Source organism: Columba livia, chromosome 1 (genome assembly GCF_036013475.1).
Source record: "Columba livia isolate bColLiv1 breed racing homer chromosome 1, bColLiv1.pat.W.v2, whole genome shotgun sequence".
In the NCBI taxonomy this organism is placed as follows: domain Eukaryota; kingdom Metazoa; phylum Chordata; class Aves; order Columbiformes; family Columbidae; genus Columba; species Columba livia.
Window position 1 is genome coordinate 159,340,927 of NC_088602.1, and position 24,899 is coordinate 159,365,825.

A 24,899-nucleotide genomic window follows, 5' to 3' on the forward strand; every position below is an offset into this window, starting at 1 on the left:
CAGTATTACCTGCTGCAAAGAGCTTTGGTGGCAGCTCACTGCCCTCTTCTCCAGTACAGCCCCTTGGACATCCGTGTCCTCTGCCACGTAAATGAAGGCGGAACATGCTGCCCTGAGATGTTCAGTTCTCATACTATTAGTTTTGTTCTGAGCATGGGCTTCAAAGAATGCACAAGCACATGTAGAAATAGTAATGGATGTAAATAGTCCAAGACAGCAGATGAACCTTGTGTTATAAGTCCTTATTTTCATGAGTTGAATGGTGTATATTAGAATAGCCATAACAGAATGGTTCAATATTTTCAAACTGATACATTTAAAAATAAGCTCTACACAAACACAACATTGTGACTAGATAATATGTCAGTGCTACGCTGTTCTGTTTGTTTGTTTTTCTACTGCCTCAATAATTATTGTGGTGAGATGCTCTCTTTATTTACTGGCATTCTGTAGGATCGCACCAGTAATTCACCTGAAATGACTGTCTACAGTCTTACAGGGTCTTATTGCTGAGGTTGTTTGAATGCTAATGTAGGTCATAATTAATCAATAGTGATTGTGCAAAACATAAAGCATTTATATGATCTTCATAAACGACACCTAAATTCTCCACCAGAGACAGCCTGAAATAGTAGCAGAGCTTGGCCTCACATCTCTTTGTTCCAGGCTCATCCCATTTGATGTGCCAGCGTGCTGCCTTAAAATAGCCTCCGAGGTGAGCTGTTCGGATGTGCTGTTTGAACTGAATATAGTTTTGTGTGCTCCTATAGTATATAAAAGAATAGAATACCAAGAGCAATTCTAAGGAGCATACAGCAAAAAATGAAATATTCTTTTCTGCTAATCTTCCAGAAAAGGAATTTTAATGTATAAATGAATATTATTTCTTGAAATACCATTTTGAGGAGTTAATTAACAAAAAGCTGTATGTGGCTATTGAAAGACTCATGTTTTGCTTCCTTTCCAGGTATAAAATAGCCTTTGTCTTCAGCTTCTCCCAATGTTAAGAACAAGTGCATTTTTTTCTCAGCTGTTCTTTATGTTTTGTCTTTACACCTTCATTCAGATGGTATATATAGCTTACATTCTCTGTTTTGACATTCTTGCTGAACCATCTCTGCTGGATAGGGCTTGTAGAAGATTTTCCTGTAGAAATGGGACTTATATGTGGCAATTTCCAAAAGTAACTGGGTACTGTGTCCTGACTCAGTGAAACCTGGACAGACTGCAGGACTGGGCAGAAAAGAACCTAATGAAGTTCAACATGGGCAAGTTTAGGGTCCTGCACTTGGCGAGGAATAACCCCAAGCACCAGTAGAGGTTAGGGGCGGACCTGCTGGAAAGCTGCACTGCAGAGAATGACATGGGAGTTCTGGTTGACAACAGGTTGACCATGAGTCAGCATTGTGCCCTTGTTGCCAAGAAGGCTCCTGGGGTGCATTAAGAAGAGTGTGACCAACAGGTCGAGGGAGGTTCTCCTCCCGCTCTACTCTGCCATGGTGGGGTTGCATTTGGAGTACTGCATCAAGTTCTGGGCTCCCCAGTTTAAGAAGTACAAGGAATTACTGGAGAGAGTTCAGCAGCGGACTACAAAGATGATTAGGGGCCTAGAGCACCTTTCTTATTGAAGACAGACTGAGAGAGCTGGGTCTGTTCAGCCAGGAGAAGGCTGAGAGGGGATCTCATCAATGTTTATAAATATCTCAAGGGTGGATGTCAAGAGGATGAGACCAGACTCATTTCAGTGGTGCCCAGTGATAGGGTGAGGGGCAACGGGCACAAGCTGAAGCTAAGGAGGTTCCATCTGAATATGAGGAGAAACTTCTTTACTTCGAGGGTGCCAGAGCACTAGAACAGGCTGCCCAGAGAGACTCTGGAGTCTCCTTCTCTGGAGACATTCAAAACCCCCCTGGACACATTCCTGTGTGATCTGCTCTGGGTGAACCTGCTTTAGCAGGTGGGTTGGACCTCTGGATCTCCAGAGGTCCCTTCCAACCTCATTCTGTGATTTTGTTACCATTCTGTGACTCTTCAATGCCGATACATCAGTAGCATGTTTAAACTCTGGCTTATTGCTATAATGTTTTTCTTTCCTTTGACTGCATATTTGCACAGTTCCCAGCACACTGAAACTTGTGGCTCAGCTGAAAAAGGAATGAGTTTTAATTACCTGGGGAAAATGTGGCAGAGAAAGATCTGAGATCCCATAAATACACGAGATGAAGTAACCAGTTCCGTCATTCTCTTTGTTGTCCTAAAAGTCAACCCACCAGCAATTAGAGGGATAGTTAAAAAAGATTAATTTAGGAACTTAAATGAAGATGTGAAACCAGGTGGTTAGCAAGTTCATTAATGTCAATTTATGCCAGCAGTGACATAAATCCACAATACTGTGACTACAAAAAAAAAAGTCTTCTATGTGGTTCATTTGTAACTCTTACTTAAGCGTGAACCAAAAACTGAAATGACATGAAGATGAGGGAAAACCTTGGTAAACATTATATCGCAATATATTGTATAAAGGCAGTATTCTAAAACCATACATACACCAGGAAAAACAATGTTGCAATTGCAGAACTTGGAGATTAAGCTTATTCTGTTACCTACGATGTTCTTTTTGTCAAAAGATAGAGCGAATAGATTTTTTTTTTTTAATACCCTGATTTTAAGGTTTGCTATATTGATTTGAGTGTTATATTTTGATGGTTACCCTTTGGAAAAGCAGATTTCTTATCGATGTTACTAAGGATATTTTAAAGAAATATGTGGGGGTGACCAAAGCTAAAGGAAAATACATAGTAGGTTTTTCTGAAGTGACTAAGCATAATAGGTCCCAGACTTCTGCGAAAGTCCACGGAAATAAGGTGCTTACTCATTTAGATGCTTTCATAAACTCCATTGGATGCTTTTGTGCATCATTAGACATCTAAATACCTCATCCACTGGTCTAAACAAAGAAGTTCATGCACTGGCAACATTTACAGTGATGGAAGTCAGGTATGCTTTGACTCAGATCAGTAGGCTCTGTTCATTTATGCTTCTGTCTGAAAATGTTCTGCCTGTAATCTGTTTGGTTGCCAGATGACAAAAAAAAAAATCAACTGAAAAATTACATTTCAAGAGGACTAATAAATGTGTTTTGAAGATGGGGAGACAAAAAGTAAAATTACTTCCATATGACACAAAGCTATTAGAGGTCTGATAAATCTGGATTAGTTTCATCTATAACAATGGCTGATATTAAATCCTTGGCCAAAAAATAGATAATTGGAATCACACAATACACAGCTCTTCAGTTTGGCATCAGTTTCATAATACAATAAAACTTATCATTTGTAAGCTTGTCTGGTTTTCAGAAAAAGACTGAGAACAATTTGATCTGTCCTGGTACATCAGACAATATGGTGCAGGTGGTTTAAAAACAAAACAGTTAATCAAGCAAAATTTTACTTAAACTACCTGATGATTCATCATCCAGTCTATGCGGACTGTCAAGTGTGCCTTTCTGAGCAATTATTTATAGAATATTTAAATAGCCTGGATAGCGTGTGCAACTGTGGGGAATGCTATTGTAATATTAATTACTTCTTCAGTTTGTTTCAATTCAATATAGAATGACAACATTGCAGTGAGTCAACCTTCTGTTTTCTTGAATGCAATGCAATATACCATTTATACTGGAAATTAAGTTCTAACTCAAGTATTATTTATAATGTTATAATATTCCTGAAGTGAACTTCAAAATGGTATGAAAATCAGAATGACTTATTAAATCATCTGTCACTTCTTTTTATATATACATATTATCAGAAACTTTAGAAGTTGTGTGTTTATCAATAAGGGCCACTATTTAAACTTCTACTTGCATGACTCCCATTCAAGAAAAAAATTACTTGGAAACACCAACAGTGATTATGACAGAGTAGTTTCTTAGTGGGCTGGGTGCTAGCTGGATTTTTTAGAGAAATTGAAGAAATGTATAGAGTAGAAGGAAGCTGAGAGATGTCAAATACGCCAAGAATGAGATAGTCCAATACTGGACAAGCTCTGACTGTAAATTAAAGGGCAGAAATTGGAGGTAGTAGAAAGACCAAAAAAACCCCAAAAGTTAAGTAATTTTTCTATTTTTCTTCTGCCGGTATTTGGAGAATGGAACGTGAAGGGGATGGAAATGAGACTGATGGCAATGGAGGTGACATCTAGTTTGAGGACCGTGACCTCAATAGCTGCATCTAGACTGCATGACTTGTGCTTTTGGGGATCCTGGACTGCCTGTTCATCAGTGTGCCTGCAAACCAGGGTGGAAATGATAGGAGAAAGAAAATGGGGAGAAATCATTTGTGTGTGGTTAGATGTTGTCCTGACAAACTGAGACATGAACTGTGAAGTGTATCTGTGTTGGGTCTGACTGGGATGGAACTAACTTTCTTTATCACAGGTCATATGGTGCTGATTTAGGTTAGTGACTAAACCAGTGTTGATAACACACCAGTTGCTAAACAAGGCTTGTACAGCATCAGGGCCTTCTCTTACTCTGCCCCCAGCAAGTAGACTGGGGGTGGGCAAGAGCCTGGGAGGGGACACAGCCAGGACTGCTGACCCAAATCAACCAAAGGGTTGCTCTCTACCTTATTATGTTGTTGTCATCACTTAAAAGAATGAATCCTGTGTGCAATTGCTAACCTAAAAGATATTTAAGTCCTTTCAGTTTTAGGTTGGTCTGCTCATATAACAAAGAGTCACTTGCAAAACACCTAATTAGGAGCTACAGACTGAACTACTAACTTTGCAGCTTTAGACCATTTGAAGCCTGCACAATTAGTTGAGTCTTGCATTAACACATATCTCAAGACCGTTGGATTAAGTGTCCTTTAGATGAATATTGCTCATTATATGCTAAAAGGATTATGTAATGCAATATGCAAATGTGTAACCAATTGACTCTTTAGGGTGTGAATGTAGTGATAAGGTTTTGTATATAATGCCTTTTACTTTTCTTGCTGGCAAGCGGGCTTTATTCCAGCATCCAGACTTGCGCAACTCTGTAATAAATATCTCGTCTCTGTGTGCTAATTTTGGCTCATTTGTATATACACTGGATAAAGAACCCTGTTTTGGGACAGCAGTGTCATTCTCAGCAATAAAAACTTGGGGTTAGTCTTTCCAAAGTAGTTGTCGCTTGGAGGCTGCGTGAGCATTGGGCTGCTGGTGAGAGGTAGGGAGTGATTGCCTTTGCTTCACTTGTGTATTCTTTCTCCTTCTTTTTTCCTGTCACTTATTAAATTGCCTTTATCTTGACCCACAAGTTTCTCTAGTGTTTGTGCTTCAGATTCTCTCCTCCATGCAGGGAAGTGGCATGAATGAGTGACTGGCTTAGTTTTTGGCCAAGGTCACCCTACCACAGTGTCTGAAACTTGAGAGTCCTCTGAATCCCACTGTTTAGAGATAAAGTGGTAGTGTCTGTTTATTTGTAGTTAAAAATATTTCACTAAAAATTTGAAAACAAAAGAAAAAAGGGTAATATTGACACAGATGTTGTCTAATAAACTGTCAATGACCATTTGGGTTTTTTCCTAAGTTCTTCTGGCACTGTGTTACTACTTCTCTGAGAAGATCTTCTGTATCACTTAATATTCTGTTGTAGGTTCTCAGAAAACACTTGTTTATTACTTCACACCTTTTAAGCCTGATCATGTAATACTGACAAGCCTCAGAAAATCCTTAGAAAACTAAGTAGGTTTTTTTAATGTGTTTTTAATGGAGTTTTTGTGAGCAGTATTTTTGAAGTAGTGATTTAAAGACTTATGGAGCCATTGGTCAAGAGATTTTGCTCATCACATGGGGGGACTATATCCATGAGTTTGAACTTACTTTTGGTATTCAAATAATCAAGCAATTTGTATCTGGTTATTTTCTTCACTTCTGTTTTGAGTCTTGAGAGAAACAGAACTATCTACAATAAGGTCACGTTGTCTTTCAGAATGTCTAGTTGAGGTGAAAACTAAAAGACTATAAAACTACATTTCACCTACACCCACACAGAGGCAATATGGATTAGTTTCCTCTCCTATTAGGTGTTGTATAGGCATTTCCTTATAGTTAAGGAAGTTGTATTTCAGAGACAGACGAAAATAATGAAAAATGGTATCATTACCACATCCTGGCTAGTGTGGGATTATGAATTCGATATGAATACATTAATGTTCATTAGTCTATATGCATATATATAAAAGTTAAAAATAGAAAATGCAGATTGAAAAAAATACGTGGGCCTTGCACTCTTTCCTTTGCCAATGCAGAATTAGCTGTGCCATGTATTTGTTTTTCTGAACTAATTTTAAAATCTCATGTATGCTGTAATTTATATCATTCCTGTTGAAAACCTGGTTTCAGTGTTGTAAGTTGACTGTGATGATCCCATGTTTACCTGTTTCCTAATAAGCACAAGTGTAAAAACTAGTGATGTAAGCTGTGTTGCAAAATGGGCAATAGGAACTCCAAACTTAAAATCACTCCCACTCTTAAATGACTCTTTATTGTAACTTACCATGATTTGACTGCTTTATGTGTGTGCCTATTCATTGCTTGAGTGTAGCATTTTAGTGTATATCCTGACAAGGAAGCTTCGTGGACAGTGGATGAAAAAGAAGTGGTGATGAACTTTTCATTCCCTCTAAACAGGAACACCAATTTTCAAGGGAGCTAATTAAAATCTTTATCTGATCCCTAGCTGTGAGAGAGCTCTGCCTGAATGCATGTGATAGGTTCATGCCTTTTGAGATTTCTAATTTGATTGTATATTCTTTTCCTGGTTTTATGGTTACAGCATTTTTATTTTTTATGTTCATAAGTTTTTGCCAGAGGAAATGGCAGCCTTCCTTTTAAATGCCGCAGTTGGGAAACAGTGCTTTGCAAGTGGGATGTTTTTTTTTTTCCTTTGTGCATGTGAGAAGAATGGTAACTCAACACTCATCAAAGCTGTTTGTAGGGGAAAATGCTTCTTCCAACCAAATTGGCTAATAATGTCTTGTTTTGAAGAGAGTCCAACCTGAGATAACGTACAGGAGCTCCTATTGCCAAAGCTTTGTGAAGATTGTTTTGTCATCTTAAAAAGGACGTGCAGAGTTTCCTAGGTACAGACTGGCACATTGTACATCAGCTGGATTTCAGCAAAGAACATTAAACTCTTAATTTGGCATTACAAGTTGTCAGCTGGTCACATCAGTTGACTTTAATAATTGCTAATTGAGCAAATGCACAGAACTGGAAGACAGAACCTCAGAAACTTTCCTTTTTGCTGTCAGCTTGTTAGTTTCATGTGTTGGAGTTGTTTTCACTTGTAGCATGGAAAAAAAAAAAAGTTTTGTTTCCTTCTGCAGTGAGTTCTATACCATCAGACTGATCTTGTGTTTGATGTCTTTCATAAATTGAAGGTCACACTCATAGTTTAAGCTTGAAATTGTTCCTTAGTAACAAGTAAATGAGTTGATCAGTGTGGAATTGTGTTGGTAAGAGAGGTCGGAATGAGAGTTTGAGGGTAGGACTTGGCACAGGACTTGGCACAATATAAGGAAATAATATAAAATTGATGCATTCACTCTGTAGTGAACTATTGATTCTTAGATTCTTACTTTTTATTGCATGCTTCAGCATTTATGTGGAGGAAAAGAGTTTATGCTAAAGCAAGATGTCTGTCACAGGCTGCTTTTGCTATAGTAGAAAAAATAATGTTAATGATCTGAGATGTAGCTAAAGCAAAAAGAATGTTATCAAATAACATCTTTACATAAGTGAAGTGGAAGTAGGAGGGTGATAGTTATACAAAATTTCCACAAAGACCAATAAGATAGGGCAGTTCTTGAAATACTTTTCTTGGCTTCTGTCAGTTAAGTGAGAAGACCAAGAGTGTTACTTTTGCTAGTGCAACCTAAAGTGTGTATTTGCATGTATTTATTGCTTGCTGCTTTTGATTAGGAAGTGGAGAAATGGAGCAGAATTTCCTTCATTAATTGTTTATAACTTTAATAGCGGAACAAGAAATTAAGTCCAAATTCTCCTGGTGAAAAATATCCCCAAAAGGAAAGTCAAAAAATATCCTACTGAGACCAGAGAGACTAGAAAACACATATGAGCTTGAAAAGTGACATGAGGACAGGCACGTTTTCTAAAAGGCTGACAGCTTGAAGATATTGGCCACATGTCACTGAGGTCAATTTTTTATAAATATCTAGCTATGTGCTACCATATGGATGCTTAAAACAATATGGAAGGAAAGGACACGTTGAAATTCACAGTTTCTAGATCAGGTGGTTATAAGCCTTTGTGTTCACATGACTGTGCTGCAGTCAATTTTTGTTCTGCATTTGCTTTACCAGGTAAGATGGAGTTCCTCCTAGTTTATAGACCATCCTGTTGGATTCTGTGTTTACACTTGTCTGCCTCACAGTGGCACATGCTACATAAGGATAGAAAATTGCTTTAAAAATTATTATTATTTATTATTATTATTGCCCTTTTCCTTCTCCATTCTGAGTAACAGGAAAGGCAGGCATGTCGCAGTGGTCTTTTTGCATATTTTAATCCCAAAGTACTTACAGAATAACTGTTTTGAAGGTTCGTATACATTTCATTTGTAGTATAATATGAAACTTTCTCATGCGTGCTTTTTGAATCCTGTATTTTTCTAGATAACTGAGTACTTGTACTCTAGGTACAGTTGTACTACTGCTAAAGGAATGATGATCATAGACATACCAAGTTTAAGCCATAAATTTTTTTCGGTAGAAATTAACTCACATGTAATAGTAAGGATTAGTGGGGAATGTGAATGCATCATGCAGTGGTTTTGACTGATTTCTGGAATACAAAGGCATCTGTTTCCTTGTTTAGGCAAAAGCATAGGTCAAATTCAGAGCATCTCTTGTTCGAATGGAAGAATGGTCCCAAAGATTCAGAGTGAGGATTCTTACAGCCTGGGACTTAAAGAGTCCAGTGTCCTGTCTCCAACAAGTCATAACAGATTTTCAGGGAAGAGAGGAAAATAGTGAGAATATATCACACATTTCTTGAAAATTCCCAGCCTCTGACTGTTGTCAGCTCAGGGGATTTCCTGAGCCTGCTTTGGTTTCTCTAAATCTCAATGTATCTCTCTTCCAAGTTCTTGTTCAGTTTGCCCTTGCAGCTTTTTAAAAACTTCTTTCACCCTTTAGTATGTTTCTGAGCATTTCAAAGATCTTCCTTTATGATTGCTAGTTTTCCTATATACAACAATATACTCAACTCTGATATAAAAATACAGTTGTAGCCCTCTGTTTTGATACCAGTTGTTGCAGAAGATCACAGAAACTCAGCTTTACAACTGAATTTATTTGCAAACAGCTTTACAGAAGGAGAATATAATTTTTACAGCAGTAACAATATAGAAATAGTCAGTTGATACTTTTCCTCACAAAACTGTATTGCATACCTCGTCTCTATAAACATTGTATGATATCCTGTACACAGATTGGTACATATGGTTATCAGGATGTTTGCAGACCCCATTTGATCAGCAGTAAAATGCACTGGGATCATAAACTCTGTGTTTTTATTAGTACTGTGGCAGGTATTCATATTTAACACAAGTTATTTTAGAAAGCTACAAGGATGGTGATAAAAACTGGATTTTGCTGATAGGTTGAATAGCAGCCAAGGTTTAAAATGGAAGGTCAGACGGGGACCTGATATAAATAACATGGGCTGGAATGATGTCTATATGTTGCAATTCTCATTTAAGGTCATTTATCATGTAACAAGCACTTTATAACACTTCTTGACTTGAAGCTTAGAAGTTCTGTGCAGTGTAATTAAGAACCATTTGCAGTAAAATAAAGAGATCATCCAAATCTCTACATATGTCACCTGATAAATTTAGGTCAGTGCTGACTGGAAGATCTTGCTGGTCTACAGGTGCCAGGTTTTTAGAGACTCCTGTGGTTGTTGCAGAGTGGAGATAACTTTAACGTGCTTCAGATGGAAAGAAGTGGGTTTTGTTTAGTACAGGAGATAAAAATACAGTCAGAATTCAGTAAAAAAAACTGTAAAGAAATATCATTAGTGTCTTATAGAATTAGAAAGGTTTGGGGTTTGTGGGTTTTGGTTCCTTTTTCTGCCTAATATTGCTACTCCATGAAATTATTCAGCATCATTATATGATTCTAAAAATTCTGAACTTCGAAAAGGGAAACCAGCGCACACAGTCTAGAGATACATTTTGAAAATTAGCTGAAGGGATTAAAGAATATCTGAATATTGACCCCCTACAGTTTGTGTTTGTTATAAAAATATTCAGCACTACTGAATTGCGGTGTGAGCACTAAATGATAGGGGTATGTAATAGTCAGAGACGTGGTAGGTGGGCTACAGCTGTAGCATTTGCATCAACAGTGGAATAGATTATTATACATACCAACAGGTACAGATTAATTAAATAGTTTTCATCTGAACATTGGTTATTACTTTGTTGTTGTATTACGATCACAGGTAGCGTTTCTGCTTTCTTTCAAAAACATCAAATAAAGTTTTCTAGTGAAAAAAAAACACCCTCAGCTTTCAGAAAAAGGCATTTTATCCCGATCATTTGTGGTAGATAAGGCAAAGGATGACATTGTAAGTTGCTCAGATTGATACTTTTCTTTCTAAATCTGCTTGCACTTTACAACATAACTACAGGCGATCCCATAAGTTTACAGATGTAAATTGCCAGTGTCAGTATGTGTTGCATGTGAAGCAAAATTATACCTTCAGCCAAGAAATGCCTCTGAAGAAGAACCTGCCTAGTAAGCCTCATTGTAGCTCTAAATCATAAAAATGAACAGTTAATCTTTTCTATGGAGAGAGGGTTTGTTGTTTTTTTTTTTTTTTTCCCCAGAAAGCAATGAGAGCAAACTGATTTTATCTTCGTCTTCCTGTGTTCCTGGTTGCATCTTTCATAAGCTGGTCATCAACCTTTCTTGATCAGAAAGCCTTTTTCCATCATCTTTTAATGCCCACTGCCTTCTTTTTCTCTCCTTTTCTCTTTTTTCCCCTGAATGTTCATCCTACTGGGGAGGTATCTGAGAACCAGACTCTTGATGGAGAAAGACTGCTTCATTTAAAAGGCACCACTAGATGAAGTATCTTTTTATGTAATTAAAAGAGCAAGACACAAAATGCAAAAGGAAACTTCCTCACTCCAACCTCATTTTGTTTATGTTTTGCATGTCTATGGAAGACACATAAAGATTTTCCACAGACACTATTAGTATTCTGGTAAGCTCTCACTTGTGATCCATAGACTGTCAAAGTGCTGACAGGTGCAGTATTATACAGCGATGCAAAGATTATATTTGTGTTTCTGTATGTACCCTACAAAAACCCGAAACATTCAAATGTCTCCTTGCTACTCTGTTCCAGCATGCTCAACCCATCTGCTTGGTTTTCCTGCTATGTTTTGTCTCATTAGTCATGTTCACATGTATTTCAGGCTGCTTAATTTCATTACGCAAAGTATTATGCAGTGTTCGTCCAATAAGTGAGAGAGGTTCATTCTGCTCCCCAAGGGACTTGTAAAAAGAAGTTTTAAATCGCTAAGAAAACCTGAAAATTCTTGTTGAAACATAGATCACGTTTCACTGTTACCTTTATTAACATAGTAAAACTTACTTTATTGATTGAGTTATCCATCCTTCCCCAACTCCCAAAGGTTAACTGCCGTCTCCTTAGAAATATTTGCTTCAGACTAGGATTTTTTTAACACAATTAAGATCTCAACACAACACAAAGTGTCATATTTGAAAGTTTCCTTTTTGGTGGAGTTAGTTTTTCTGCCTAGTAATGAAGTTGCCAGTTCTCAACAGAATGTGCTTGTGGCCATCCCTGTGAATATCCACTAGAATTAGCAAAATCGTCATAAGCCTTTTTAAAAATGATAGAATTCACAGAGGAAAGAGAGATCTGTTGATGCCAAAGATGTAAAATCTCAATTTGCGGTCATTGCTGAGTGTGCTCAAGCTTCTCTAAAACCCAAAGGCTGTCTATGAAAAACTTGTGGCATTCCCATGGAATGACTCAATATAGTCATGTTGGAAGACAAAAAGGATAGAAGAAGAGTTTCCAGTGATGGCTTTGGGTAACTCCTCTGAGTGATGGGAAGGAACCAGCCCCAACAGTGAGAACTGGGATGTTGCTGGGACCCCGGTGGGCAGAAAAGCACCAGTATGGGAGAAAATTGGTCAGCATTGGGCTGAGGAGGGAGTGACTGAGCCTTGATGGGCAAAGGCAATGAAGATTAATTGCCTGGAGAATGGGAAGGAACATAAAAATTGGAGATGGAGTGGGAAACTGGGACTGACCAGACAAAAAGAGTGAGAATTGGCAGGGAGCTCTAGGAAAGGCATATTTAATAAGGAATTGGTTACCCGGACAGCAGATGTAGAATTGCCAACACACTGGCAGGAGCATCAGCCAGTAATCCTAGCTGAGGGTGACTGGGACTGGTTGAGAACTGAGAGAGGAAGGCACAAAAATGGAATTCAGTGGGAACTGTGCTTGCAAATATAGGAACATAAGGTACAAACTACATGCTCTAAGGAAAAAAAGGGGGGAAAAATAAGGATCCATTATTGGGTGTAAAAAAATAGTGGATTCTTTTTATCTTGAAAAAATTTCACCATGAAAATAATAATTTTATTTTATTATTATACTCTGTACAGTATCTAAATTTTAGAGCATTTATAGAATAGGAGGTGTGGACCTTTTAAATTCCTTAAAAAAACCCCAACCTAGGTACTGGAGAAGCATGGCTCCTCCCGCAAAATAGATGACTCAGAGACTGTCGTAAAGCCCCAGAAAGAAGCTGTTTTAAACTTTGAGTGCTCTACATTGCAGTGCTGTTCTTTTATTAATGTTGTGGTTTGCATCTAATGAGTTTAATTTTGCTTTATTGTTTTGATAAATAAATATATTCTATCCAGACAGCCACAAGGTGCAAAATAATTGTTGACTGCAAAAGCTGGAACATTTGTAACCAGCTTTCCCTGGTATTTATTTCATTAAAATCCCGGGTCCTGGAGTCAGTTAAAGGATTTAGCCTTTCTTTTATTTTCTGATTGAAAGGGCACATTGTGTGGTGGTGTAAATTCTTGTTGCCCTATGACTTTAGTGACTGTAAATGCAATGCAATGCATCTTGTTGACACAGGCTTTATTCACTGAAAAATTAGAAGGCAAATTGTAGATTTTCACGTTTACAGAAAATTCAATCATTTTTACTGTTGTGGCTAACAATATTGATTTCTTAGTACTTAAACAGCAAAAAAGGAGAGCTTCCAAACTATTAAAAATACTTTCAATGAACTTTTGAATTGTGCAATGCTTTATTGTTTAAAAAAAACTTTATTTATAAGAACTTTTCCTGTTTTAACTATTACCAAGGCTGGCGAATTGAAATAGTGCTGGCATTTCATATTAAGGAAAATAATCAAAAGCACTTGATGTAAGATATGGGGACCAAGGACAGCCTTTACGGTGTATGATTAAGGTATTGGGCAAGTATTCAAGACATCTGATGCTGAGAAGCTCCCTTAAACCAGACTCCTTGTGTGACATTCATTGTTTAATTTGTACCTCAGCTTCAATCTATAGAACAAACATGTTGATATAACTTTACTCCTATACTTTGCCTGTCTCAGGGATTTGCTTTATCAAAATCTTAAAGATCTCTAACAGTCTTGTTCAAACAATTTCCAGCACAGTAAACATTCGGTCTTCACTGGAGCTTCCAGTCATAGCTGTGGGGAAAAAACAACATCAGTTCTCTTAATTTATGAGAACAGGAGATTCTGTAGAAGGAAAATAGAAGAGCTGAGAAGGAAGAAAAAAATAATAATCCCTCGTATAATCTGAATAGTTCTGTGAAATTGTTTGAGTCTTATGTCACTTTTGCCCCTTAATGCAGACTGGTTCGAAATGGTCTGATTGTGTGTAGAAGTTAAAAAAGATGCAACTATGAATCCATGTCTTTTCGGTATCAAATGAATTCACTGGGCATGTTAACTTAAGGATGGGATGCAGCAGTAGGGAAGTACGATGTGTGTGACATCACTACAATTCTCTGTAGTTGGCTCGCTGATGAAATCTATAGAAATGTATTGGAGCACACTAAGGAAACAATCCAAATGAGTTCATGATGAAGAAAACTTGGTCATGGTTTGTTGATTGTTTTGTTGTTGTTGTTGGTTTTTTTTTTTTTTTCTGTGTATTTTAACAATCTGATTAACTCTCATGATAATCAACTTCTGGCAATCAGCAGCTGAAGGGCACTGAACAATCCAAGTATAATTAAAGGAGTTTTTAAGCAGCAGTTGTTTGTGGTTGTGGGCAAAGATGGAAAATACAGCTGCATAGGTACTGGATAGTGTTTACATGGAATGTTTTTCTCTTAAAGGGAGAAAAGGGATTTTTTCCTGAGCTGTGAAGAAACTAGAAACTGACTGATAGAGCCTTCATTCAAGAGTTTCCTGTGAAAAGAAAACTGTGTTGATGCCAATCATATAAGGTATTTAAACAAACATGGATTCTGTTACCTTCCATACCCTCTTAAATGCTTTAATGCATGATGCTTTCTGAGAAATAAAATGGATGTAGTTAATAACCTAAAGAAATAGCTTTTTTATGTAAAGTCTATTAGATTAGTGAATATATAATTTTGTGGTAATACATAATATTTCATACTGACATTAAAGATGGAAAAAAAAAGTCTATATGCATTTAGCTGTTCAGATAGTAGCTGTATTCTTTGCCTTTTCTCACCATCAACTTGCATTTTATCAAATCCCAAGCTGTCATGGTTCATTATCCATAGATGATCTTGAGCAGCCTTGCATCATAAAAAAATATGCTGTGGCATCTGCCGTTGTGCACCACTATACAGATCACTTCTGAGTAAATTTTATCTTTGATTTATACATTCAGCTCTTATATTTTTGAATGTAACTATCTTAAGCAATGGAAACTGCATATACTACATTACTGTGATTTTTCAGGTTGTAGATGTAATGTCTCCTGTGCCTTTTTAGCTAATGAGTTCCATTTGAGTTAATGCTTGTACAACTCAGTCTCCACCAAGCAGTCACATCACTTCTGTAGTCAATTCGTAAGCTCCTGTACCACTGATGTAGGCAGCACATTGAAATTAACAGCTGCAGTTATAGTGTCTGTCTTGCATTCTAGATTCTATCTTTTGACGTTAAATATATGTCAGAATTGTATTAATAGAGACCAATAATGTCCAGAGAGAAATATATTTACTAAGGAAGTCTTTATTTCCTGCAAGGTAATTACATTGGTAACAGACTATTATTATTTTTTTTTTGAAAGACAATTAGTAAAAATGCACAGTGCCCACATATATTAGTAAATAAAGTCGTCTTCATTCCTCTAATTTACATCTCTGTTTAACTATCGTCATTAGGAGAAAAGGAACATATATTTTTCAGGGATGATCTAAGGTAATTTCACTGCTATTCTTTTTTGATGATACAATATTTGGAAAATAATTTATTATGCTACTATTGTTACTGCTTCATCTGGAAAATACTTCTTTCAGCAATCAACAGTGAAAATTTATTACTACCCATTTTAGTTTTATTGTAGCACTTCTTGACTTCATAACTATTTGAAATTAATCAAAGAAGCTGTTTTTAGGAAATTGCATGGATCCTTTTCTGAATATGTTAAATCTAAGTAGCATTGCATACTATAGCCTAGATAGGCTGTCTTCACTCAGTTGCTTTGATGTTTTCTCCAGAGATGAGGAGAGTAAGAGAAACAATCTTCTCTTAAGATTCCGTATAATTGTCAGACTTGATGAAATTTTGGTGAAACATTATGCTAAACCCACTCATTTTAACAGACAAAAATAGTTTCAATGTAGTCTGAAGATATTTACAGGACTTCTGTTTGCACATCACGGCTCTCATACCAGTTAATTGTTTATACATGCCAGGGCTTGGAGGCTTCATTTGTGTTAGAGCTTTTTATGCTTTTTCTGTTTGTGTAGATGTTTCCCAGAGAGCTTGTGGAAGTGGAGATTTTTCACAGGTCAAATGAAAAGCAACAACAAATAAAGACAATGAAATGTCAGAGCTCTTCTCAGTGAAAGTTCACAAAACAAGTGAAAAGCCACACGAAAATGCAAAGCAATATGTCCTCCAAGTAAATTGTCCCCAAAGAAAATAACTCACTTGGAAAGAATAATACTGTTCTTTTGTGTTTTACAGCAGATTGTTGTGAGAATAACTCTCAATGTGTGACTTTAGCAGTGGCTGTCATTCTGCCCACAGCCTACCTTTTATTTTCAGTAATAAAACAGCACAGCTCTGTGCTGAATACAGAATAAGCGAGGAGAGAGAGAGAGAGAGTGAAAAAAATATTTTCTAATTCCCCTGCATGTGTTCCTGTTCCACCAAAACTTGCAAATGAATTTTGATTGAAGTAGTAGTGTGTTCATCACAGTGATAAAATTAATTTCCATCTCTGTTCACTATCATGTGTGTCTCAGTTACAGACAGTTTCTTCTGAGAATATGAAATACTGTCTATGAATGTGTCTGGGAGTAAGTCACCAATGTTATAACTCAAGCTAATTTAAATGAAGGCAAATGTTTTAGGATCTGAAAGTTGAATTTCCATTTGAACAATGGCTTCAAGGACTTGCATGCACATTTGACTGTCTCATGCCCTGAGGTGGATTGCAACTAAAGCGGTTATCCACATATACCCATCAGCCACAATAAGGTTCACAGGAATGTGAAATAGAATAAAGTTGTCTGTAAGGTAAATATGAAGTGGAAAAGCAAATCAAAGCAAAAATTGAATATGAATGAATCCAGGAGAATTTTTTAAAATGTACACTGGGAACTTAGGGTGCAACAAAACCCGAGAATCTGATGCAGAAATCTGAGCTAGAAATGCTTCTTAAACTGTCACTCAAGTCATAGAATTTTAATGGTAGGTCTCTCAGTGTTGTTGTCTATATGATACAGTACAAATTGATATAAAGGGGATACTGTAATAAATAGAGTCAGTAGCAAATATCTTCTGAGACTTTTGGATTATTAGGAAGCACTTGCTGAAACACAAAATAATTGCGGATGTGTTAAAAAGAGTCTCCCTATTTAAAAAAAAATCAGCTAAATTTGTAAAAATGCTCCTTTAATTGTTTTAGATGCAATTTATCCTTAATTCTACTTTCCATTTAGCAATATTCACGGTGTGTTGATTTTGGTGTTGTTTTTTGCTTGCATGTGATGATGGTAGCAAGGATGAAAACAGAAGCGATCTATTACTTCCGTTGTAGTTGCTTTGGACATTTCTAGAAATGGAGAGTGGTGCTCAGGCCAGCACTGGGGGAATCTCCACAGAGCAAAAGAAGAAGGCTGAAAATAGTACATGTCCAGAATCAGGAGGCCACAGACCAACCAGTCGCGATAGTCTGATCCCATTTAATTCAAGAAACCATGCAAAACTCTCATTCATTCTTTTTTCTTTTCTTGCCTTGGTATTTTGTTTCTAGCCCATTTATGAAAACACAAAGAAATCCTGGAATTCCCATTTCACTCTCATGCTTGTAAAACTCCATTAACCATGATGGAGCATGTAGGACTACAAATAAAATACCATTTCAGTCAGTGAGTTTGGCTGATAGAGAAAATGGGTGATTGATTTTAGGACTTATACGCAGCATACTTCAGTAAAACAAAATATCTTATAAACCAGTATTAAATATCTCCTTACAAGGCAAGGGATATTACTTATGTGTTCTCTAAATTGGTTGAGAAAAATGATACTTTTCCAACTTACTCTATTTTTTTTTTCTTTTAAATAGTTTTAGTATGTTTCTACATTTTACGTTCAGCAAGGTCTTATCTATTGGGAAAATGTCCACATATGATCATGGGAGTGTTCAAGAATCAAGGACTAAGGTATTGTTGCAAAGAACACCAAAATTACAGGTGAAAAGTGTTGCTACAGTTTGCAGACTTGTCTGAGAGCAAAGGTGGATAGCCTGTAAACCTGTTTCAAAAATATAAATATTTGCACTATTGCCTTTTTTTTTTTTGACCTTTTTTCTGAACTAACATTTTCCTTCGTGACTCTTGGGAGCCAGCATTCCACCGATAAATGAAAATCCCTAGGCTGTAGATGGGTACATATTGCCTCCTCTAATAATTTCCATCTTAAAGGTAAACCATTAAGTAACAATGAAAATTGAATTGTACATAGATCTGTGGTGCATGCATCCATTAAAAATAAGGAGAACAATAAATGCAAAAATTAATTAATTTGTTGAAATTGAAGTTATTATTGAAGTTACTTCAGCAATAAATGCTGCAATGAGATATCTGGGTCTTGGCAATTGAAACAGGTATACTAAAGGCTTTTTGGGGAAAAGAAATTTCAGAAAGTAATGTAGTTAAATTTAGATCTTACTCTCCCCGTAAGAAAAAGAATAAAATTGCTGGTGCAAAAAAAAAAGGCTTATTTCTTCCCACAGCGCTGCATTTATTGTGTTACAGTCTAAACCAGCAGCAATTATACATAAGCTGTTAAACAAAATGAGAACAATCAAACAGTTGGCTCACTGAGCCAGAGGTGGTACTTGGAGTCCTTGCTGTTTCTCCCAGTCAATCTCAGCATCAGCAATGGTCAGAAAATAGATGCTCATTCTCCTGCATATGTTTATGTGGCAGGGGGGACATGACTTGTCTTTCCTTTTTGGCAGGCAAATAAGAAACTAAAAACACTTGGGGAAAAAACTAGATTTATGGCGGAAATATGCACCTACAAGCGCATACCATACCTGGAAAGAGTATTGTGTATTTTACTGGCTGGTTAAAAGGCCCACTAGATAACTAGAGGATAAATCCAAGAATGTGGCAAAATTCAAAACAGTTCTGAATTTTTATGGTAATGAGAAATGTGGCTGTAAATTCTTGCAAGTTTTTAGGGTGAAGAAAAAAAATGCCACATGTAGGGCAAAATAAATGGATAGGTGGGTAGGATACTCTTTCACGGAATTAAATAGATTCCAGATAACTTCTGCCATAGGTCATGCACATTTTTTTAAATAATTGATGTTGTCATTTGTCAGAAAGAAGATAACAAGGTTAGGTAGGCCATAAGTTTAGTTTGGTTCAGAAAGTCCTCTGGTCTTATCACAGGTTGGGTCAAGTGATGTAGAAAACATTTTGAGACAAATTGGCTAAAAAAAAACCTGACAGGATATTTCTGACTATCTTTACATCTCAATAAATCAGAATGGACATTTTAAGAAACCCCAAGTTAGGGGAAGAGCTGTGATCCAGGTCTAATAAGAATAGTTATTTTCTGAGGTACATTGGAATCATGAGCCTGAAAGAGTCCAAGGTTATAGTTTCATGATAGCATAAAGCGACATTTTTGCTGGAAGTGATGATCTTATGCTCCCTTTTTGTTCCAGCAGTAAAAGTTAAGAGAGTAGTTTTCAGCCAGATAAGCTTTATTGCTGCCACACAAGGAATGGTGCAGTGATGTGCATGTGGAAAGCAGGGCAGGATCTCTTCTCTTTTGGCAGCAGCAAAGCCTTAAATCAGTTTAAGCAGCTTCTGAAAACACTCCAGAACTTCGAGCCTTCGCAGAAGGTGGCTGGGGCCAGTGGGTGCTGACACCACCATTTACTTTCTACGTAGCAAGTACTGCTCACCTCACTATTAGCAAGTGTGCTTAGCATAGTAATGAAGATTGAACTTCAGTCACTTTCATATAATTGGACTACCCCAATTAGTGAAAAACAGTTCCCGAATTTGATCCTGAAGGTGGTGGGTTGACCTTGGCTGTCTGCCAGGCACCCACCCAGCAGCTCTCTCACTCCTCAACAGGACAGGGGGAGAAATTAAGATGGAAAAGCTTGTGGGCCAAGACAAAGACAGGGAGATAGTTTACCGATTACCGTCACAGGCAAAACAAACTCGACTTGAGGAAGATTAATTTAATTTATTGTCAGTTAAAACAGATTTGGATGGTTAGAGACAAAGATGAAAACTAAAACACCTTCTTCCCTTGTTCCCAGGCTCAACTTCAGTCCTTCATTCTCAGCTCTTCTGCCTCCTCGCACTGGGCAGTGCAGAAGGAGAGTCTTGAAAACTTGAGGCGTGTTTTCCTAACCTGATCTAACAGACACGTGTTTTTCAATAGTAGACCAATAATGATTGCATGGGAGCTCTTCTTTCTGAATTCCTCTGTATATATAAACAGAATAAATCCCATCATGTATTTAAGTAAGTTGTTGTTTATTGGTTTTGGTTTTTATTTTTCAGCAGGGCTGTGCTTATGGTAGATACAAAGTTATTTTCTATGTTATGTTTTTGTATCTATCCATTACTGATATTAAGTATTGCTGAAAATTTGTGCTAGAAATGCAAATTAGTAGGGTTGGGTTTTATTTGCCACGCTACAATTAGGAGCCCATATGTCATGCAATGCAGCAAGTTCCTTGCACAGATCATTGTGTGACAGAATCTTGTCTGTAAGCTTTCATATATGGCATTGAAAAAGATAAATATTTTCCTTCCTCTAAAATATTCAAAAATATTTGCCTTCTGTATCACTTTGAATCTTGACAGGCAGGAGGTGGACAGCCAGGTCTCCAGTTTGAGTATCCCTTTGGGTACCCACCTCTGGACCATTGGTTAGGATACAGTCCTGAGATAAATTCATCCTCTGCTGTTCTCCCACTCTTTCTTTTGGAAACTGGATGAATGCTAATTCCTGCATTATTATTTATAACTTCTGTTTCCCAGTGTCAGAAAGGTGCTACACCAACCAGAGTGATACATTGTCCTTTACAGCCTGACAAACTGTTTGGAACTGTTGGCACAAACAACTGATTTATTTTGTTCTCACATTAAAAAAAAGATGCGATATGAAACCTTGTATATTTTTAAAAAAGGAATTCTTATCTGTGTCTGACAGATCTCATCACTATGAGAGGTCCAAAATTTGTGGTTCTCTCTGAAATTTAATTATCTGGCACTTTCCAACAGCAGCTTGTCTACTACTGACATGCAGAATTTCATTTTGTTCAAACATCTTTTGTATGTATGTCTCCTTGATATTGATAACAGTGGCTCGTGGTAATGCTTATCTCCTTTTGATTCTGAAAATGTAATAAAGAAAGAAAATACAAAGTAATAGCTACATGCATTAGTTAGGCAGACATCCATCAAGTCTTTGCATCAGACTTAGCTTTTCAGGTATCTCAGGAAACAGAGATTATAAAAGCAGCTTTAGCACGGGAAACATGCCCACCAAATCAAATAAATCATTGTCCAAACACGGAATGAACCAAGACAGATAGTTCTAGTTCACTTGTGAGTTTCTTTGTTCCTTTTCCAGATAGTCGTCTGAAAAATTGTTAATTACTAATTGCCATGGTTGTTTCTATTCATAACTACCATAATTGGAGTCTACAAGGTATGTGATGCTTGGGTCCAGTCCTCAAGTTCTGAGAGATGTGGTGAGGATAGGAGGTCAATACAAAGAGAGAAAATAGTCTTAATATCTGGTGTCTACAGGTAAGAGTAGTCACCTGGAAAAAAGTGTACAATTGCAAGCATGTAGAATTTAATACATTCTATAAAAGAAATCTGTCATTAAAGAACTAGCAATATAAATACATGCAGCTGTAGACATAACTCTTGCTTTTAGTTGCCAATTTAAATGATTGAAAATACTGGATATTTATGTGTAGAATGTGTTTATATACATGACTTTGGTCTGTACTTGTGGATAATCAAATGGACAATAAGTACAACCTAGTGTACTTACATGTATTTATTGGGATTATTTGGGATAAGATGTAAATGCATCTTAGAAAAATAGGAAATTTCAATGGATTTATGTTCCAATATATGCAGAGTTTTATTAGTACCATGTTTGTTTGCAAGACACAATATATTTATGTTTATTTTTTTTAACATATATTTCTTGGTTGCACAGTGCTATATGTGCTCAATTATCCTGTTACAGGGCTTTGACTTTGTACCTCTTGGTTTGAATAGCCAGATTCACTGCTGACTGAAGACTGCAGGGAGAAACCTGTGTGTTTCATTGGCAGGATATCTGATTTGATGAGAAGAACAGTGGCAATCTGCTTTATATTGTGGGAAAACTAAAAATATTTTTGGTTTTCTGATAGCCTGTCAATAGGCTTTGATAGAAGCAGTAAACAAGTACCACAGAAGAGTCTGCACAGTGTGGCCTGCTTTTCAGGAGAAGCAGAGCTAGAAACCAGGATTTTCTGAGTTCATCATATTGTTTAAAAGCTTGTATGAAAGAAAAAGCAAGGTTGATACAGCTGTGTGACAACCATATCCCTGATGATCGAAGCACAGGTGAGGAAGATGTATACCCACGGATCAGGGATTGCATATTTTCCCTAGGCAGAGGAAGCTCATATTGAGTAGCTGAGGCTGTTTGCATTTCAGTTCCCAGATCAGGTCATGCTTTTGTGGTGGCTTCTAAATTGTTTATTACAGTATTGTCAACAGGGAACCTCCCAACCGAAGTACACCAGGCTGTACAGCTAGAACTATAACAAAAAGCTCTGAAAACAAGCAACTGTCACTCCTAACTTACACCAGACAGTGTCCAAGAGAGGACATATCATGCACACTGCCCAGTGCCTTTTTTGTGTATCCATGTAAAAGACAGGATGGACAGGAGGATCAGTTAGGGCGAGTGTCAGCACAGCCAGCAGGTGGGACAATCAAGGACATCTGGTATATTGGCTTTTGTAAGTAAGGTTTAATGTGTACTGGAATAGTACTTTAAAAAGTTACAGAGGGAGCAGGTGGAGACAGGAGAGAGAGCTTCCATCTTGTCATGCTGTTCCATCTCTGTGTTAGGAACAGATGGCTACAGTGAAATGGGATTCCTTTCCATTCTGTAATCCCGAATGCCGATTAAAAATATATATATCTATATAATTTTTGTGGAAAAATTACCCACATAGAGGTAGACTATGCAGCTCTACATTTCAGGGACAGAAGATACAGGACAACACATGGACATCCTTAGAATTTGTGATTAGTTTTGGCAGGGAAGATGCAAGCCAGCTTTACTGTATTTTGTGAAAGACAGCTGTTACTACTTTTATTTGACAGCAAAAGTCTAACCAGCATCAGTTAGAATTTCCTTCTACTGCAGCAAATAATGACAGTTAAATAAGAGTGACAAATAGTTTCAGCACAAAGTAGTTACACATGAAGGGTGTTGGCTGTAAAATTTAATTCCACTGCTGCAAAACGGTATGTAATTCATATACAAGGGTGTGCCTAAAGTATTTGTAAGCTCAAACTCATTTTGCAAATAAGCCATTGTTTATAACACAGTAATGTACAGATTAAAAAAAAAAATCCTTTTGATCTCTCTCTACTGCTGTGCATTCTGCTGTTTCTTTTTCCACTAGCAAACAAGTGGTTGTTTCTAGATAAATACATTCTCCGTGTGTGCTGCTGGAAGAGGGATAGATTCAGATCATGCTACAGTGAACCGTGTTTTAAAATGTGCATTTTGTTGTCATTTATAAACACCATGGAAGGCAAACCAACCTTGCAAGTCTCTATCCTCTGATCTTCTGTGTAGAATGTTATCTAATAAATGTGAGAAACATATACTCATGCATGCAGCTGTATATGTGTAATACCAGATTGTGCTTATGGCTGCTCAGGCATGTTTGTTCTTGAGCAGCATGAGGAGGTTGGGTAGATAATGTTAACCTACCAGTTACTCCATCACTTTGTGAATCAGTGGCTTCCATTACGAATCAGTACATTCTTTATAAAGAAGAAGGACATAAAAGACATTATTTTGTGTTGGGTAATTTTTACATTAACTTCCCTGTCCTACTCTTTTGTGTGTCTGTATGACTTCACTTACTATTATGTATTAGCAATCTTCAGTTTGATGATACCATTTGAAAACCTCTTTTCATGTTGTTTTATTGACAATGATATTGGTTATGCTAGAAGTTCAGCTTTTGGGAAAAAAAAATGACATCAGAAGTTAAAAATGGCATGGTAACAGTGGCACAATGAATAAACTGGTCTCAATAAAATTAAAGCTAGTTCAAACTCTTGGTCTATGGAAAAATTATAAAAGTAAAATGTTCAAGCATAAATCTGTGTAAGTGTTCAGCCCCAGCTGGCAACTGGGACCATGTGTCTCTTGCTCACCTGGTCCCCCTTCCCCCATGGGATGGGGAGGAGAATCAGGGAACAAAAAGTGAAACTCGTGGATTGGCATAAAACCAATTTTAACAGAGCAGCAAAAGGGAAAAGATGAGCAACAATAGTAGCAATGAAAGAATACACAAAGTGAGGGATACACAATGCAATTGCTCACCAACCAGGAAAACAAAGAGCCGGGCAGCAGTTTGCACTCGAACAGGATTGTGCCGCACCGCGGGCCCTGGGAAACAAAGAGTATCCCAGAGAGCAGTCATTCCCCGACCAGCAAGTGTTCCTCCTCTGGCCAGCTGCCCCAGTTTTATACTGAACATGGCATTATATGGTATTGAATACCCCTTTGACTAGTTTTGGTCAGCTGGCCTAGCTATGTTCCCTCTCAGCTTCCTGTGAGAATTAACCATATCCTAGCCAAACCAGCACAGTGGCCATGTTCTGCCACTTCTCAAAGGATCACGTCCTCCCACTTGGGTGGTGTCAGCAGAACTCCATAGCCCTTCCTGGCTTCCAATACCACATTTTGAGAGGTACCGGTGTCTGGTGGGGGATTTTCTGCTTGTGTCTGGGGGTATTCGTTTGCATCTGTAAATTCCCTG

At 37.3% G+C, this 24,899-nt stretch overlaps 1 protein-coding gene across 4 annotated transcripts in view; it reads left to right on the top strand.

The window, feature by feature from the left end:
• The window catches only part of SYT1 (synaptotagmin 1), a 358,558-nt gene that overhangs the window by 68,726 nt on the left and 264,933 nt on the right, over window positions 1–24,899 (top strand). For 3 of the 4 annotated variants that reach the window (XM_065041224.1, XM_065041217.1, XM_065041211.1), the window contains exon 2: window positions 14,464–14,574. The exons of the other annotated variant lie outside the window; for it this stretch is intronic. The gene's annotated coding sequence lies outside the window, so the exon portion shown is untranslated. The remainder of the gene's footprint in view (window positions 1–14,463; window positions 14,575–24,899) is intronic. 4 annotated transcript variants of the gene reach the window in all.